At 45.3% G+C, this 15,368-nt stretch overlaps 1 protein-coding gene across 1 annotated transcript in view; it reads left to right on the plus strand.

Moving 5' to 3' along the window:
* LOC146185166 (transmembrane protease serine 2-like) overlaps nt 1-15,368 on the plus strand; it is a 55,438-nt gene that overhangs the window by 24,574 nt on the left and 15,496 nt on the right. The window lies entirely within an intron of this gene.

Consider the following 15,368-nt stretch of genomic DNA (forward strand, 5'->3'; position numbering starts at 1 on the left):
CTCCAAGTAGAAACCAAAAGAAGCCGCGTCGTCAGTCTGACCTTCAAGCTTAGCTAAGGCCAAACTGGGACATAGCCTGTCAGCGAGAAGTCTCGCTTAGTCGCTGACATAAAGAGGCGGCATACACTAAATGTAAAGGACGCTAAGTTAGTCTGAAAGGGAAAGAAATTGGTGCTAGATAAAATGCGCATTTATTGATGAAGCTGCGACTGCACTGTACATAGTTATATACAAAGTGCTTTGAAGGGTCAGAAACAAAAGATTAATTTATCGCGGAGGAAATTTAGGACTCCTCTTCTCCCCCCTCCCCCGCCCCCCTTTCCTTCAAGAATTTATCTTCTCACCACCACACAGAGTAGAACGGGTTACCGTCGTTTTGTATTGAATGGCGATATAGCCAGGTTTCTGATATGGTTGGTTTGTGGGGTTTAACGTCCCAAAGCAACTCAGGCTATGAGAGACGCCGTAGTGGAGGACTCCGGAAATTTCGACCACCTGGGGTTCTTTAACGTGCACTGACATCGCACAGCACACGGACGCCTTGCTTTTCGCCTCCACCGAAAAGCTGCCGCCGAGGCCGGGATTCGATCCCGCGTCCTTGGGAACAGTAGTCGAGCGTCGTAACCACTGCGCCACCCCGGCGGGGCAGGTTTCTGATATCAGTGGTGGAAACGGGGTTGATGCACGTGATGTCAAACAACAATAACGAAAAAAAAAAAAAAGCAGCATCGCAGGTGTGGTGAACCGACTGGCCCCTTCCCTCTTTGCGGCGCCAGAGACACATCGATTGTCTAAAACGGGAAGAGCTGCGACGTCAGGAAAACGTTCCTTTGTTTTGGCAGCAAGTTACGTGTTCGGAATGGCATAGCAAGGGAGCAAAACGTACCGACGTGTTCGACTACATGAAGTGACAGGTGAGACTGGCAGCTCTTGGTGCCTACACTGGCTTCGATGTCGCCAGGAATGCAGCCCCAGATGCCGCTGTCCAGAACATGTCTGCACGACAGCGTCCTGTCATGTGCCTGAGACGCGATCACCCAACGAGGAAAGCCACGAGTCAGGTTTTCGTCCCTGATAATTTACAATACGTGCGTGCTTGCTGACTGAGCATAGCCGTCAATAGGGAGGCTATGGGCTGAGCGTCTTCTTATTTCAAGTAGAGTTGTATTTCTGTAGGGCGTCTACTTATTTGAAGCAGGGTTTAAAGCGTAATTCGCGACATAGTTAATTGCTTCTGTTTCCGGGTCCCCTTGTGAACTCTCGTTCGCGTGTATGCCCTTTGCTACTATCTAATTACTTAGTTTCAACCCCTTTATTATACCCACTAGCATTAGTCGCAAGTTTCGTAACTACCACATTGTGTGGAAAACCACCAGACATAGATGTAAAGCCTTACTTTAACTAAAACATAAGACAATGCTTGCGCGGTGCAGGTGTAGCTAGCCTGATTTGGGATAAAATGGTCCCGGAGAGATCGGTTACCATCAGAACCTCCCATCCCAAAGGTGCAACCCAAGTTGGCCGCTCCTATCAACTAGACCATGTAACTTGGTCTCGTCGCATCGTACATGTCACCACCTAATCAATGCTTGGTCAAGGTATTTGCCTGTGAACATCCCCTAGAGGCATGCACGTGATCTTTTGCTGGAAATGCCGTAAACGTAGGAATTTTTGGATAACGGGGCTTCTAACGGTATCGTGTTCGGAAAGGGACTAGTCTGAACTCTAATTGCCCACCAAATGCGGCTGGCGGGCAGAGTCGAGGATATTTTTCAATAAAGCGACGGCAGTGTGTGATTCTTCTATCTAAACAAAGAAGTCCGCTGACAGTGCAGACCTTCCTCACCGACAAGGCCGCCATGCAGACACGCACCACGGTTAGCCGAAGCTCATCGTAGGTAGGAATGCTCAAAAATAAAAAGTAGTGAAAATGCGTGACTGGGAAAATCCGCGCAAGACAAGCTCTCATACCTAGGGTCCCCTATCCCTAACGCAACTGCGGCAGAACTGATATCAGATATGTCCCTCTTTCGATGCCTATAAATCTATCAGGGCACGTTCTCTGCTCGCCTTAGTACGACATTTTCCCATGTTCTCTATACCGGCCAATGTTTTGCACAAACTGCTGTAATTAAACTAATCTCGAACCAAATCCAGTTGTGAACGCTTCATTCCTTGCGGCTTCTACGCGCGCAATTCCGCTTCCCGAAAGCATTTTCGCACAGCATTGTCACTTTCAGAGCGACGCGCGCTGTTTTTGTAGTTTGCGATGTCGTTTTGTTTGAAGCGTTCCCCTCTAGTGCCTATTAGAAATGCTTTCCCTTCCTCTTTAGCCGTCAGAGATTTTCTTAGAAGGTACTCTTTGGTTTTGCAAAATGCTAGAAAAAACGTTCTCGAAACAAAGTACGGAACCGTGCCAAAATATTACACAATATTATGTCGATTCGGCTACTCCAGGCTCTTGTGTTGGGGAATAGAATTTGTTTTTTTTTTTTGTTTTTTTTTTTTACCATATTATGTACAGCGGTCAATAAAAGAAAACATCCCCGAAACGATCACAGTGCCCAGCTCCTATTTGTCTTCCTGTTCGCCGGGGCTGACCACTATTACCGAGTCATTATGAGCGGTTCGTGAATAGTTTTGTATTGAGAGCTGTTCGTAATCTGGCCTCTACAGTTTTCTGTAGTATGTTTCTGAAGTCGGTAGTTTTGTAGAACTTCTCCGTTGTAACTACATAAGATTTTGATGTCATTAAAGAAAGTTTTGTTGGCATTATGTTTCACAGCCAAACGCCACACAGAAATCCTATTTAGACTGCAAAACATATTCTGTTGTCTTATATATTTTACGGCTGGGCGTTTAGCTGTTAGGTAAAATGACTCCCCCTCCTCGCATCACCACCACAAAAAAAAAAAAGAACAATCTCATATTTCAATTTGCTTTCATTAATGTAGCTCAACTGAGGCATCTCAACTTTTCTATCGCTGTAATATTACCATTATCACTCATAGTAGCGCAGCAGCATGGATACAGTGAAAGGCTATACACATCTGCAGATTGCTTAAGTTGAAGAGAAAGTTGTTTTGATCCGGAGCTTGGCTAAGGTACGCGACTTCTAGTTTGGGGCGATTGCCTTACTGCGTGCGCTGCAGTCACGCGAATTAGACGCGAGTTCCACATCGCTGTATTCCCGAAGACGCTTACTGCCGATTGCTATGAGGCTAGAAAGAAACTGTTCTGTAAGAACAACATCAAAAACTACGTTCCTTGTCGTTTCCCAGTGCACCAATAAGTCATAGCTTTGCGTGTACTTTGAACTGGTAAGTGGATTACGGGCTAAATATTTGACACAATAACATTCGTAGAATTTCTATCATTCTTTGAAGTGCACATGTGTTGGGATATGGAGGCGACCTCGAAGAGCACAAATCTTTCTTAGCCCGTGTAGTCAATAAACAAGAACACGTAGTAGAACAGCAGACAAAAAAAAAAAAAAAAAAGCATGCGGCCACTGTCGGGACTAACGATTCATGACAGTCTGTCTCAGAATATCAAGTAGCCCGCAAAAGATGTTTATGTCTTCAGAGACTGCAGCGACCAGGTGTTCTCTTGGATAAGATGCCCACTGCTCACGTTCATAAGTGGAGCCTTGGAGTCCCTGCATACGAGCTGCGTATCGAAGCATTCTATTTGACGGAGCCATTTCACTGTCCACCTCCTTGTCTTTCGGCGAAATAGTCATTCTCAGAGCTGGCGAAAGGAGGCCATTCGTGATTTGCTGGAATGCAGGCTTAAATTAATTTCTCTTGGGAATCTGCTCTTGATGAGTTAAAGGAGCGAATATATGTTTGTTAAGGGTTACTGTAAAAGTAAATGCCTTAATGCGGATCGCTAAAAGGCGGATTATGCAAGCTTGACAGTTCGGCTAGCCTTACCTTTTAGAGATTTAGGTCTTTTGAGCACCTTGCGGAAAAAAAATGGGGCTTTGGCGGCGTCCGTGTGCTAACTGGCCTGTATGAAATGACGTTATTTATGAAGACATTTCATGTGGACCAATCAGTGAGACAGCTTGGTAAGTCACCATGTTATGTGTAAGCGAGTACGATTAGACGACACCACATTTAAGAAGACAATTTCTCACTTTTATAAATTATAATAGCTTTAACGCCACCCTCAAGTTACATGAGTCTTTGCATGAATATCAGGACTATGCGCGACGGAAGGCAGCCTGAAAGAAACTTTTTCAGAATAAATGGTCTAGAAACTGGACGGATTATAAGTTCCTTGCGGTTACATTTGAGCGCACCGAGCTTCGAGCGAAGGAGGTGATGACATTCTACACTAAACATTTCTTTCTAAATAAAGAAATGGTAAGACGCCCGACTACTGTGCCGGAGTTCCCGGGATCGAATCCCGGCCTCGGCGGCTGCGTTTCGATGGAGGCGAAACGAAGTGGCGTCCGTGTGCTGTGCGATGTCAGCGCACGTTAAAGATCCCCAGGTGGTCGAAATTACTCCGTAGCCCTCCACTACGGCCCCCCTTTCTCTCTATCCACTTTCACTCCCACCTTTATCCCTTCCCTTACGGCGCGGTTCAGGTGTCCACAGAGCAAGTGTGACAGATACTGCGCCTTTCCCTTCCCATGAACCAACCAACCAACCAACTTTGCGCATTAGTCGAAGGACTAGAAAACAGGTACTGACTGCTGTGACCATAGACTTTTTAGTCTAGGCTCTTGTACAAATTGCAGAGTTCTTACAAGAATTTGCCGCTGTACTCTTTTCTACTAGAATAGCTAGCCACTTCGATGGTATTGATGATATCTGCCCCTCTGGCCTGTCGTAAATTGTGTTCTGCATACCGGCTTTAGCACTTGGCCCTGCTTGCGCCACAGCAACGGGGATTGCTTAACGTTTTTTAAGTTACCCTTTTTGACGTTCTTAGATCTCAAATAAGTGGATCCTGGCGAAGGCTGTTCCTTTGCTTAAAAAGGTAGACAGAGATTTGGTTTCGGTAATATAAGGTAGATTTCTTTACTTTCGAATGTATTGAAGTTGGGTGAAATGTTGCTTCATAGCAATATCACATCAATTGCTTTAGGGAAGTGTTTGTTGTCTCTATGCGAGATATTCATCTCGAAAGATGAGAATACTACAAAAAGGAAGTCGACGACACAAGCATTCGTTTCGTCTGCGCTCGCTCTACTTTTGAGATGACAGCCAGCCAAATTGGGCATCTTGATTGCCAGATAGATTTCAGCTTCCAGACCGGTGTGTTTACATGGAACGCTCATACTGACATCGAGAGCCTTTTAGTCAGCTTGTCACCGAAGTCTGTGTGCCCTATCTCTTTTTTTCTCCATGTTCGTATAGGTGACGCCCACTAAATCGTCATGACGGGCATCCAACTTGCCCTAGTTTATATTCTGTTGATCTTATTAGTGCATCAAGCTTTGAACTGTGTGGAAAACGTTGTAGAGCCTTGGTCTTTGAAGCTATATGACATGGATGTCAGGACGGAGAAATTTAATGCCAGCAAAACGGAGCTTATTATGAGAAATTATAAGCCTGATCTATGCCCTGTTCTTTACAACATCTTAACCAGCTGTCATCCTCCTTGCAGTAGTAAGGTAAAAGCTTACATGAGTATTCTGATGACATCGCATTTCTGCTTTCCATATTGACATGTACACCTATTTACAGTCATAACTAAATGTCCTGGTTTAAAGGCCAAACAGAATTTACCTCTCCCTCAATATTAAAAAATGCACTTTGTTGATAATCTGTTGTCTATTGGCATTCTGCAAGCCACCATGTCCTTACCGTTCAGTATCTCATGTATCTCGGGTTTATATAGGATTATACTCTTTCCTAGTAGGCCCGTAAAGAGTAGGTCACTGCGAAAGGAGTACTGGCGATTAACATATAGCGTAAGCTGAGCAACATCCTCTGCAGCATGAGTAGGCACTTGATTATTATGTTGTGTAGATAATCTGCCCTTCCTAACTTAGAGCTCGGCTGTGTCTTGTTTCGAGTACCTGTGAAAAACTTCGCTACTCTTTTTAGCGAGAGGTATTTGCGCTTGTGCCCGGGCTTTCATTTTGCTTTGATAATTTGGCTTTGTACACAGGGGCCCATACCCTCTCTCCCTCTCAACCAGATTTCGGGTTTGAAGAGTGCAATCGTTTTTAAAAAGGTAGGATTCGTCGCTAATGCCTACTTCTCAATTTTTATATATTTTTTTCGTTAACCTCGGGCATTTTTTATTCGCGACTGGGCTGATTTGCGTACTCCGAAGATCGGGTTTGCGCAATATCTTCTTTACCGCCTGAAACATGGGAATAGCGGAAAGCATCCTCCTGCTGTGCGACAGGCTGTGAGGCTGTGTTTGGTACCATCTTCCCAATCAACGCAACATATGCCCTTCTGTATGCTTAAAAAAAAATTATTATGGGATTGGCTGGTGTATTTTCTCTTTATGTTGTCACTTCGGCGGAGGTCTTAGAGTAAGGGTATCAAACTCATATCGATATGCGGGCTATATTGCGAAATTTCAACCGTCGCGAACCAGAAGTCGGAAAAGAACAAAAATAGCAATAAACTAAAAATATAACAATACATTTAGCAGTGGTTGAGCATGGCTGAACTGAAGGTTGAACGATATCTGTGTTTATGCCACAGTTTTGCAGTTCGTTGGAAACATTAGATGCTTGTGCGCTCATAATTACAATCCGACATAGGAATGAAGCCCCACTCTATCCAATTCGCATAAAAACACCTGCTTGTCCTTGGAATATCTTGCATTACTTGGTATCCAAGAGGCTTGGTAGGTTGGTTTCTATCCCGTCATTCTGTAGTCAACACAGTATTCTTGACGAAAATAAAAATGCGGTTTTATTTCCCTGATTTGGCGTGTAAAACACAAAGCAGGGAAATTTAGTCTTTTCCATGATGTAAAACTTCATTCGGCATTATTATCTTCTCGACCGGACCGGATGCGTAGGTGCCGGAGTATTTGAGTAACTTGAGAACAGCGCAGAGCTCCTGCGAAACATTCAGGTATTGGGGTGAAAGAGGGCCTGCGCGGTATGCGTACATGAGTGACATATCGAGCGCCCATCGACAACCCTCCCACCTCAAATGAGCAACCCGAAATGGCAGCTCCACCCAACTATGTGATAGCATGTGGTATCATTACGTCATATAACCCTACGACCACGGCCGCTCGATGGAAGCGCACTGGGTGCGGCCTGCTGCGTCGCGTCGCCGTCAATGGGCAAGCGCGTCCTTGGGGAGTTTACAGTTGCGCCCGCTATTTCTGCTGAGGGCGCCACCGTTCGGGGACACGTCGCCGCCGGGGTCGCCGGTTCTGAGCGCGCGGTTTGCTTCCTTTCTGGGTGCGTTCGCCTCGCGTCTGCATGGTAAACGCAAACTTTTTTTTTTTTGTGCGCGTGTTCAAGCACGTTAACGTTGAGAGTGGATGCATTTGTTTTTTAAGGCGAAAGCCGTTCTAGGCTCATAGAGCGAAAATCTATGCGCAGAAGCTGTGCCTGTTATCTGTGCGTCGCATCTGTGCACTGGTGTGCCAGTCGCAAAAGCAGACGTGCAAGGAAGGAGATGAAGAATGAAAATGATTGATGGTGATAGGTAATCGATAAAAGTTATAGACATTGATAGAGGTAATGACTAATGCTAATGACTAATAATGGTTAATAATGACAAATGATTTGTAATGACCACTATATCAAACCACGACATGTATAATGACCGCAATTGACTACAAATGAGTAAAAGTGCGCAGCGATGTGTGGTAATCACTATAATAGCTAGGCATGACTCATCATTACTGTTAATGACTATGAAATGATCAATATGTGAAACGGCGACATGTAATGACCACTGCTGATTCTAAATGAGTAACCTGCTTAGTTACGAGTGATAAGGGCTACAATGACTACGCAGGCAGACTCATCATGACTGAGAAACGACCAATATATCAAACGACGACTTGAAATGGCGAACTGCGGCAAACGATGAGAGGCAAATGATAGGAGAAGGGTAGGCTTTCGCCGCCCTCCGCTTAAGAGACATCTAAGAGACCCTCTAATTTTATCTGCTGAGCTAGATTCAGGCAAAGACAGCAGCGGGAAGTGGAAATGCACCCGCTTCCTCTGAAATGAAAGCGGCGCTGAGGTTAAAAAGTCTAGATGCTGAAGCATAATGCCCTGTCAGCTGCCATTAAATTTGCTACAAGGGACATATATTATGGTGAGGCTACCCCCCAAAAAAAACATAAAATAATGTGCCTTTGCCCGTGCCACCAGGTATAACGGGCTTGCTACAAGGGACAGCAGACTGGACTTGTTGGTGATTAATTATAGGTTAACCGTGCAAACAACGTGACGGGAACACAGGAGAAGAAGGCGGCACAACCGCGCTAGTTGTGTCGTCCTCTTTTCCAGTGTTCCCGTCACGTTGTTTAACCTATTTAGTTACCAGGAAGCTGGCGAGTGAACTAGGATTTTTAACGATGTGTTGTGAAGCAGATGAACACGATGAGGTAGCACCAGAAGCTTTTCTCGCAGCTTATGTTGCGAGGGCATATCAGAAAAAGCTACAAAGGGTTTTTTCATATAAGCATGCAATTTGTTCTAAATTTTGCCGCGCTTGTCTAAGTGGCCTTGCAAGTAAAGGAGCTTGTGCATACAACATTTGTTTATACTCTTGAGACTGAGCCAATGCGATAAAATGAAAAAGCCACGTTCCACAGAAAATCCGGCGCCCGCTCTGTCGGCGGAAAGTCGCAAAAAAACCTCTCTGGTATGAGGCACTTTAGTTGGTGATATGGCCAGACACCTTTGGCGAAATGAGAACACATGACATGTTCAATGTGGCAGGAGCTGCCAAACCAGAGAGTAAATAAGATGTAGGGGTGAAATGGGAATTATTGAAAGCTGGACCCCTAGATCCCAAGCCAAGTCAGGCACACTATACTCCTATAGGGCACGTTCGTACGGCTTCGGTAAAGAGGGGCTTTATATAGCTACGTTCAGGGTGCTATTTCATATAATGCGGTGGCTTAAGGCAGAATTCTGATGATATGCGACAGAGGCAGCAATTACGGGATACGGTGAATAAGCAGGTAGCAAAGTGCGGGCACTCTAACGAGGGTTCTCAAGGAGACTTAAGAACCCCAAGTTTTGTTTGCCACTACCAGGTTATTGCTTAATTTATGCAATATTTGGTAATGGTTTTGAGGCGACATGTTAGTCGAGCAAGAGCCTGTTGCAGGAAATATGAGTCAACTAGACCAGTTACAGGTTAATGAAAACCAAGGACAATGGAGGCTTGATGTACCCCGCAAAGGAAGTAATCAAGCTTTGTCAGCTTACGAGCACCTTCATTAACAGGATGATGAAGTCTGAAGAGGTCCGGCGAAGTAGCAAGCTGTGTAAACTTTTGGTTTCATCATTGTTTTCTCACTGTACACAGTACCTGCAGCTAATCTACAAAAACAATGATCGTGCCCATGCTAAGGCGCTATGCAAGATATCGTTAAGTTGCTGCCCCCCCTGATAGCGAGCTGGGCTGGAAATGTCAACTGAACAGTGGAGCGATGTTTATGGCTATGGCATAGACCTCTCTCAAGAAAGGTTTTCCGTCTGCGATTGGTAATTTTCTTCCTTTTTTTTTGTGTGTGGCCATTAAATAAGCGTACTCGGCTGCTTGCTGAATCTCGGCTGCAGTTGCGCTCTGACACGTGAACATTCTTGTGATCATAGCTAAGAGTTTCACAACAGCAACACTCGATGCGCGTTCTTCCATTGAAAATTACGAACCAGCAAAATTGTATGGGTTTGTGAGCAGCCAATAAAAATAGTAATGAAAACTTTCGGCGCATATACGTAGCACCTTGAGGCAGACCGGCTCTATCAAGCGCGCTTACTTTGTCCGGTCATGCAAAATGCGGGAAGCCATGACGGATAGCGTTCTGGCGTACAAAGTTTAATGTCTCCAACTGAGTAGAAGATCCCAGGTTATCATTTAGATTTAACCTAATAAACATCTTCATATTTTCACTGTAAAATTTGTCACAATGAGATAGAAAGGTTGGTTACATGTCGCATTTTCACAGAGGTTGCTCATAGTAGGACATTTTTTTATTGGATAGCGCTGGCAGCTTAGAACAGGTTGACGCCAATTTGTGTATAAAAGCTGTAAGCAGGAATGACTAAATGGTATGAAAATCACACACGGAATTCGCGACATAATTAATTAAGTGGTTATTCATTAGGCTACCATGGCAGCTGAACAGCTTCGAATTGTCCACAGCTGGGTCACATTTTAATGTGACGAACAACTGGATCCGAATGCAACATCATGGTAATTCGAGCTCTCCAATCGATTGAACCACCGTCACTATAAGTTTTTCGGGGTACACTCCAGTATACATCTTTGCCGAGCAAGTGCCAAGTGCTGACATGGTCACACTAGACATGACAGTATATACTAATTTTTGTTGCCAAATTGTGTGAAGCGGAGCTCTTATATCCTTAAAATAAAAGGCTTCTACCACGCCGATGCCTCCCTCAAAGCGCAGCCAGGCGCAGCTCTCCGCGCGCGGCTGTCCCCGAACGGTGGCGCCGCGGCGGTGGCGACTGGAAGTAGGCGCCTCCCGCCGGTTTCGGGCGACGTAGCAGGCCGCACCTAGTGCGCTTCCATCGAGCGGCCGTGCTACGACAAATGGGTGCTCGCGGCCAAGTCGCCTACCAATTACCACTTGCTGCAATCCTTCACGATCCGACGTTCCGGCTCGTGATCCATGAATGGTGAGGCAGATGCCCGGCAGCCTCTTTACACAAAGTGATCACGTGATTTCGTGACGTCATGAGCCACATGATTCGTTGACGTAGTGTTTGTCTATCTGGCGCCATATAGAGGTCATAGTTTAACACTGACTGTGTTCTGGCTTCAAAGGTTTGACCTTGAGGTTGGGTGAAGGCCTAATGCCCCCCTCGACGTGAACTCGGCCGCTGTACTGAATACAGCTATCGCTCACAATACAGATAAGAACAACACATCGAAACGTCTCGTTCTCAAATCATAACCTCTCATTCTTCGCTGAAAAAAATCAACGCCTGCTTGATTCTGCCCAGACGTCGGACATGTGGCACATCACGATTGCTGAAGAAAACAATTGTACACTTGAAGAGGAAAGAGAAGGCGAGCTGTCCAGTGTCTTGCTCATGAAGGCAGCGGACGTATGTCCGGAGCCCGCGCAGCTTATGGGGTCAATGCCTCTTTTCAGGCCACAGAGAAGGTGTGTTGTCTGCGGACGAGGGTTGTTAGTTTATTTCAAAGTGGAGAACGAGTCTGAGGCTAAGCAAACTCGTGAATCTGAGCATACTTTCAAAATAAAGGCTGAAAGTTTCGGAACGGGCGGACCACATGCGGCCCGCATGCTGTGTGTTTTGAGATCCCCGTCTTTGACTGTCAAGTAAAAGCAGATGTCGGTATTCTCTCTCTGTTCTTTCACTGGTTATTCTCCATTCTTACCTCGCCCCTATTTATTTAAATGAATTGTTTGCAGTGGTCCTGGCACTGCGTTTTTTTTTTTCGGCGATAAAAATTTCGGACCGTTTAATTGTATGCTTTCTATTCGCGGCTAGACAATCAGAGGCAGTACGTATCAGGACCTGTGTGTTCAGTATGATTAGTTTTGGGGCCTGGGTGGATGCAGGTGGATTCCATTTATTTTAGGCCGCGGATACCTAGGTGAATTAATCCCTGCGTAGTCCAGTAACTAGGCTGTTCCTTACCTGCATATGTATTTCGGCGGTCAAGTTTTGTATAAAGGTAAGGTTCGCATGTGAAGCAAGATTTAGCTGCTTAAGCATTTTCTTTCTCTGCCGATTACCAGCACTTTCGGTTCCATAGCAGCAGTCAGCAGTAAAGGATGGATACTTCACGAGTTTGGGGTTTCAATCACATGTCTACGCAGTCTTATATTTAAGTTTAACTTTGACCTCCACAGATCTGGCCTGACGGTCTGCCCTTTGTGCCCGTTCAATGCTGGAAACTTGTTATAAATAATAAATACCCTCCTGCTTTCAGAGCATTATCTCTACTATGCACGTGCAGCGAGTGATGTTGCAACCGACTCTTGACATTACTGTTACAACAGGCGTTTGCATCAGCGTTGAGAAAGTGTGCCTGCCACGTGACTACAGCGTGAAAGAGAATAAAATATTAAAAAAGAATAAAAATAGAAAAAGTTCAACGAGTAAAAATAAACAATTTAAATTTATGCAGCAATTACCAAGTGTGCCCTCACCGGTGATGTTTCATGAGCTAGCGCCCGATATCCATTTTCGGCAGCGTCGAAAGGCTTGAAATGTTTTCTCCCTCAACGCCAACGCCGGCGACGGCAACTCCAGGTATTCTGGCTAATGAACCCTGTAACGCTATCGAGTTAAGATCGCTAATGGCGACAGATTATGCGGTTTGACGTATCAGATTACACAAATGGTTTAGTGGACGATGCCATGTGAGGCTTGTGCTCTCGCACCGTGTGATGTCAGCGCTAAGAACCCCTGGTAATTTTAATTATCCGACGTCCTCCTCTACGGCGTCCCACCCCGTAGCCTGAGTCGCTCTGGGACGTTTAACCACCATAATCTACAAACATATGCGATTTGTGCGCGTGTTACTGCTGGTGTATGGTTAGTGCTGCAACTTATAAAAATTGTTAGGAAGAAGGAAAAGAAAGTGCACAGGCCTGCTGCCACTGGCTCTGTAGCTGAGCCAAACCCGCTGTCTCGTGCGGACAGAAGAGAGAAAGTGGAGAAGAAAGAAAAAAAGAGGGAGAGAGAGAAAGACAAGCGTCGCAACAGTCTTTGATGATGGCTTAAACGTACGTCGATGAAGTGCTCCGTGCAAAGCGCCCATGTTAAAGCAGGCGGTGTTCGAAGCAGTCGTGCGTGTTTTTGTGGGTTTGTCGGCGGCTGCTGTACCCTTCCACACCGCGCATTACACCTCTTTTCTCATCTTGCTTTAATCTTCATTGCCACATAAACTAATATTCCCGGCCGTTTTATGAATTTCCTTTATGTGAACCTGGTGCCGAGGCATCCTTGGTCAGGATGCAGGAGCCTCCAGGGCGAGGCGCGGGCATTGCACTGCGCCAGTGCTGACCTCTGCCACTTCCTAAAAAAAAAAGAAAAGAAAAAACACGTTTTCAGGGACCGAAAAAAGGGGGAGCTGGCAACTCCAAAGTTAGTCACAATCGCACTATGACGACAGTCGTTCTGCCATTCTGCTGCAAAATTCGGCCGGCCAGGCAATCGCTCCTGTCATCAATGCCGCTGATTATTGTATTCCAATGTGTGTGTGTGTGTTGGGGGGGGGGGGGGGGGCAGATCGTCGTCGTTAAATAAGTGAAGACAACCTGTGGCGGGCGGCCTGTACGCATCGATTGGAAGCCAGCCGCTGGCAGTAAACGACCATTTCATTGCTTCATTGTTCCTCCGCGGGGGTGCAGTTGTTACGGCGCTCCGGAGGTGCCTACGAATTCGAGATCGAATCCCGATCGTGGTCGCCGCTTTTCGGTGGAGACAAACATCAAGGCGCCCGTGTGCTGCGAGATTCCGAAATTTCCGGAGTCCTCCACTACGGCGTCTTTCATAGCCGGAGTTGCCTTGAGAGGTAGAACCCCACCAGCCACATTGATTAATTGATTATAAATCTAGATTTTGAAGTATTAATCACGTTTCCTGCGCTCCAGTTCAATGAATAGATGTTGGCGACGGCGTTGAGTATCTTTATTCTGCTTCGCTTATTTTACAAGTTTTGTTTCATTATTCTTTCTGAAATGAAATAGACAGTCCACAGCAATATTCAGGAGTACTTATGTGGAGCGGGGAGCCCTCCTCTATCGAACCCACCTATTAACTGTACCCAGAAATGCACGAGTTATCAGTATAAGTTGCACTTTCGTGGATGCTGTCTTTAACAAAGAATCTCAGCTGACGTCACCACAGTGTACACGAAGAAACGGCCTTTGTAAGGGCGGCTGCTTGGGCAAATTGGAATGATTCAATTTGATTAATGGGGTTTGTCGCCCAGAGCGACTCATGCTAGGGATGACATCGTAGTGAAGGGTTCCGAATAATTTCGGCTACCTAGGTTCCTTTAACGTGTACTGGTATCGCATAGTACACAGGCGCGTTATAAACGCGGCCGCTGCTGCCGTGATCCAACCCGTGTTCCCTGGCTCAGTATTCGGGCGTCCTAACTACATAGCCGCCAGCCGGGGAAATAAAAAAAACGCACTATAAAAAGCGAACTATAAAGTGAAAAAAGACCCTAGCGACACGGAACACACACAAACACTGTATCGCAGCTAATATTTCCATGAATGCATTGCTTTGTGTTTTGTCTGTTTTACTTTATGTTTTACTTAGCTGGAATATCGATGTTCGTAATTTTGTTGAGACTTTGCATGTGCCAATTAGAACTTTCTCACACTCATGTTTGGCAGTAATTTAGACATAGGTATGTGAAGTAATGATTCTTCCACGAATGGTTCAGATTTTTCAGTTGAAAGTTGATGCCTTTTTGGACACAAATTAACTCGCGATGCACGTTGCAACCTCTTTCCAATCTTAGTGCAGACTTCTTGCAATAATCACCAAAGATGGAATTTTTAAATCTAGAGTTATCCCTTCCCATTCCAGCGGGAACTTTCCCCTACTTTTACGCGGTAAGAACACCACTTATGTTCGCGAATATTTGGCAAATTTCGCGTATCGTTCATCTAATGGGCACCGGAAGTACCGTCTGGGACAGCATTGAAAAAAAGATTTTGTTCCCTGAAACTCGCTTGAAGAAGTTGAACCAACATCGCTGTCATGTGGAAGCGCCTGTATTTTGCGAGCTTTCCTCTGGCTAGCTACGGTAGAAAAACTACGTTGTACACACAGTACATTGGAGGAAACATTTAAGACTTGTTATTTAGGTGATCTACAACTTCCGCGTTGGTACTTTATTCGTGACACTAATATTTAAGAAATTAGAATTTTGTCGATACTTAAACATCTTGCTGAGCAATCAAAGCGACTGTCAGCAACACTCAGATGGTGTAAATGGCCTTGGACGCTCCATATTTCTCCAACATTGGTTACTCTGCAATGGTTCTTGAGAACGAATAAAGCATAAACTCGTTTTAACAAGAAAAAGTTCTGCACGCTTCGGGCGCCTTCATATGTTTAGATGTAGTCGTGAACGTTTCCTTTGATAAAGATTGCTTGGGTTATAAAAATGCGGTAATATTTTTTTTAAAATGAAGAGCCACACAAATTTTCGCGTGAC

Source organism: Amblyomma maculatum, chromosome 6 (genome assembly GCF_055883805.1).
Source record: "Amblyomma maculatum isolate TAMU_Amacu chromosome 6, ASM5588380v1, whole genome shotgun sequence".
Lineage (NCBI taxonomy): Eukaryota > Metazoa > Arthropoda > Arachnida > Ixodida > Ixodidae > Amblyomma > Amblyomma maculatum.